This window comes from Mya arenaria, chromosome 15 (assembly GCF_026914265.1).
Source record: "Mya arenaria isolate MELC-2E11 chromosome 15, ASM2691426v1".
Lineage (NCBI taxonomy): Eukaryota > Metazoa > Mollusca > Bivalvia > Myida > Myidae > Mya > Mya arenaria.
In genome coordinates this window covers 37,247,618-37,251,434 of record NC_069136.1, presented here as the reverse complement: position 1 = coordinate 37,251,434, position 3,817 = coordinate 37,247,618, and the positions used below count along the sequence as shown (strand labels likewise).

Sequence of the window (3,817 nt, the reverse complement as noted above, 5' to 3'; positions counted from 1 at the left end):
GAACAACTGTATGGAGTATTAAGTGACTTTAATGAAGGGTTTTGCAGTTATGAGTGAAAATCCCTATGAGTGAAAATCCCAACTTGGTCTTAAACTTTAACCGGACGCTAAAGCCAAAGCAGATGCTGAGGCGAGTGGTATAACCCTCCTTATTATTCAAATAGTCCAGCTAAAAATGTTGATAAGGTACATACCAGTTTGATATTTTGTCCATTTAAAAATATAACCACTGGAGGGAAGGCATTTATTAAGTTTTTATGCCAACCCCATACAAAAGCAAATGTGCCTTTTGGGGTGCAAATTAGCAAAAAAGACCAACCATATATTATTAAAAATCTGCCAAACCCGGTGGTTATATGTTTTAGGAGAATAGCCCTAAGTGTTAATTACACTAAATATCGCCTTATTACAGCTTTGTTATTGACTTAAGACATGAGATGTTTATAATGTGTATTAGAGAGGTCCAATATCTATCGTTTTTGTTTAAGTCCCAGTCTAATCAAGATATCAAACTGGTATGTACCGGTACTCCCATATTTTATTGAAATGATTCCAATAACACCCTTATCTCTGTTACTTAAAAATACAGTTGTCATAACAGAGTCCGTCCTCTTTAAGTCCACATTGGCAGTGAGATTAAATTAAAATGTGATTCTGTTCATTCTTCTTCAAACAGCATTCATCGTGAATCTCGGACATCTTTAATCTATTGGAAATAGAAAGAAGACCTTCATAGAAATTATTTCCATTTTCAGTTTTATGTATTTCATCATTATGGCAATTAAATAATAGTACAAATAATATCAAATTATTATAAGGATGATTTTGACTTCTGTCATCTTCATTGCATCTAATCCATCTACATTATACTATCCTTTTACAATTGACATCTTTTTTAAATATATATATATATATATATATAAATACTGAATGTCTAATAAACATTACCTGTAAAAGTGTCATGACTTGCACCCATATCTGTTTTAACTGAGTCTGTATCTGAAAAGAGTGCATAAAATCAAAGCTTCACATACAAATTAGCTTCATGTAATAAAGAAATATATAATGATGCTATGAAGACAAACATGCACTTATAATAAACTAGAGGCCTATGTTCTACTGGCTGGGTTTGTGTGGTCAACATCACTGTTTTCGAAAAGAACCAACCCCTTATGGATTCTGAATACTCATTTTTTCATAAAGGCCCATAATCTTATCATTTCAAGGTTTTTCGAAAGGAACCAAGCTCTAATGGATATCAAAATACTGTACAAGTTTCATCAAGATACAATCAAAACTGAAGACTGTATCTTGTTAACCAGCAACTGCTTACTGACACACTGATTTTTTTACTATCAAGGCCCATAATCTAGACATGCATGGGCGGATCTGGCTGGTTTCAAAAGGAACCAAGCTCTTATGGATATGTAGATACTGTTCAAGTTCCATCAAGATACAATCAAAACTGGAGGCTGTATCATGTTAACGAGCAACTGCTTACTGACACATTGATTTTTTATACTATCAAGGCCCATAATCTAGGCATGCATGGGCGGATCTGGCTGGTTTTCAAAAGGAACCGAGCTCTTATGGATATGTAAATACTGTACAAGTTTCATCAAGATACAATCAAAACTGAAGGCTGTATCATGTTAAAGAGGAATTGTTTACAGACGCACGGAGGCACATACTACGTACACACTACCATCGCATAAGACTAAATGACTAAACAATAAACCAGTCCATTAGTTGAATAATTAAATTATATGATTTGTAATGTTCAGTCAACATTTAATGTATTGCACAAGCTCATGGTTGTTTAACATGTTAAACTTGTTAGGAATTAAATATCCAGTTAATAAACATATTATTCTTTGGGTTTAATTGCTGTAACGTTTGTTATTCAAATTAAATGACGCAACATGTTCAAATGGTCAATTCAGCCCATTTCTAAATTTACCATTACCTGGTATGTTTGAATTGTGTTGACCAGGTGGATGAGGTTAATGGAGCAATGGATGATAAAGCGGCTGACTGTGAGTGCTGACATCTCTAGGCTTCAGGAACTGATTCAGAAAATTAATTGAAATTAATTCTTCTTGTATATTTATGTTTTTTTCCATTAATGATTTTTAAAAAAAAACATAATTTCATTGCTTTTAAAGTATAAGCATGACAGCAAAAACAAATACTATAAATAAGCATATATATGAGAGACTGTCCAAATTTCATTAATCTGCACATTTGTAGAATTCCTCATGAAAAATGGGCACATAATATTTGTTCTTTCTGAAGTTAACTGTATTACAAAAATTGTAATCAGATTTTGACTAGATTATGTACTGAACACATATGCCATGTAATAAAATAAAACTATGCCCTACATTCCTGTTTCAGTTCTTGTTTGGAGCACACCCAATATCAATGCAAAAGGTGCATCGCACATTTTTGTTCAAGATACATGTTTACAAGCGGCGCCATGTATAAGGCATTTTGAATAAAAAAAAAATTCCTTTTGTAAGTAAATGATTGAACACATGAATGAAATGACATACAGAATTATCATATCAACATTACAACAAGTTTATAATACTACTTGTTTTCCTACCACAGATTCTTCATGTTCTTTATGAAAAAGAAATTAAGAAAGTAGTGTTCATACATTTTGAATTTTTAATCCAGTGTTCTTTCTTACAATGAATGTAGTCAAATTATGTAGGGTTGAAGTATGTAGTTGCATTGAAAACATGAGAAAAGTAATGGGACATAAATCATTCAAAAATTGTGTGCCTATGACAATCCTTTAAAAGAAAGAAGTTTGGAAGAAATTTATATACATAGAAAAAACATGATTATTTCATTTGTAGTACCGGTAATTCTTTTGCAAGGCCCAGAATCACGCAATGCATATCATTTGGTAAACAACACATTTTTCAGGCATGTGGGAAAAGGCTGTGACCTGTACTTTTGTTTTTAAACTAATATACGATACATTTAAGGAGGTTGCAATTATAAGTAACTTCTACTTCAATGAAATCGGCTCGGGTTCATATAAATCAGAAAAAGAAAGATACAGAAATCGAAATGTTATATACTTAATACTCTGTGTACAGCACTGATGATGATTGAATAACTGGTTATATACAAAACATTCCATATAATTTACATTGCATCAGGGACCCACCATCATCTTCAGTTTAAGGGGTTTCATGCGCTGCAGATCCTTGACATGTGCAAGCTGCTATTGCCCTTCTCTCCATTTCTATCTCATTGGCTGCAGGCTGAAATTTTTTAGTCTGCTTAGCACATCATAGCCACTTGGCAGAAGGTGGAATGAATTAATATTAACTTCAGTTATTATTATATGCAGTTATGACAGTATACTATCCAATGTTCTTCTATTACTTTTGATGAAAGGTTCTCTTCAAAGGACAAAAATGATAATCACAATTCTAATTGAAAAATATTTGTAAGTCATTACATGTATGTGTACCTTTTTTTCTCACAACAAGAAGTCTGCACAGTTCAAACATTTATACGTTCTTAATGTTGTTACTTGGGATGCCTCCTAGGATGGCTCAAGGCACCTGCAGAGAACCAATACTTGTCAGATAGAATATGCATTCATATAAAACATTGGTTTATACACTCTTTTTTTATCTCACTTTTTGGACCAAATATAATACCATAGTTTTATGATAAACATTAGGTTTATCTTTAAAGATCTTCCAACATATATTTATCCATATAAAGCACATAAACAAGGCAACCTGAAACTTAAGGATTTGATAAGAAATCCTCAAGTTTGTAAGCAGAC

General features: G+C 32.5%; 2 long non-coding RNA genes across 2 annotated transcripts; both read right to left on the bottom strand.

Annotated features, from left to right (window-relative positions):
- On the bottom strand, nt 1–2,046 carry LOC128219046 (uncharacterized). The gene is made up of 3 exons (XR_008258536.1): nt 1,967–2,046; nt 949–999; nt 1–706 (listed from the first exon to the last, which is right to left on the bottom strand). It is a non-coding gene; the product is annotated as an uncharacterized LOC128219046 (long non-coding RNA).
- On the bottom strand, nt 2,041–3,588 carry LOC128219048 (uncharacterized). The gene is made up of 3 exons (XR_008258538.1): nt 3,494–3,588; nt 3,185–3,281; nt 2,041–2,066 (listed from the first exon to the last, which is right to left on the bottom strand). It is a non-coding gene; the product is annotated as an uncharacterized LOC128219048 (long non-coding RNA).
- Nucleotides 3,589–3,817: the final 229 nt, after the last annotated feature.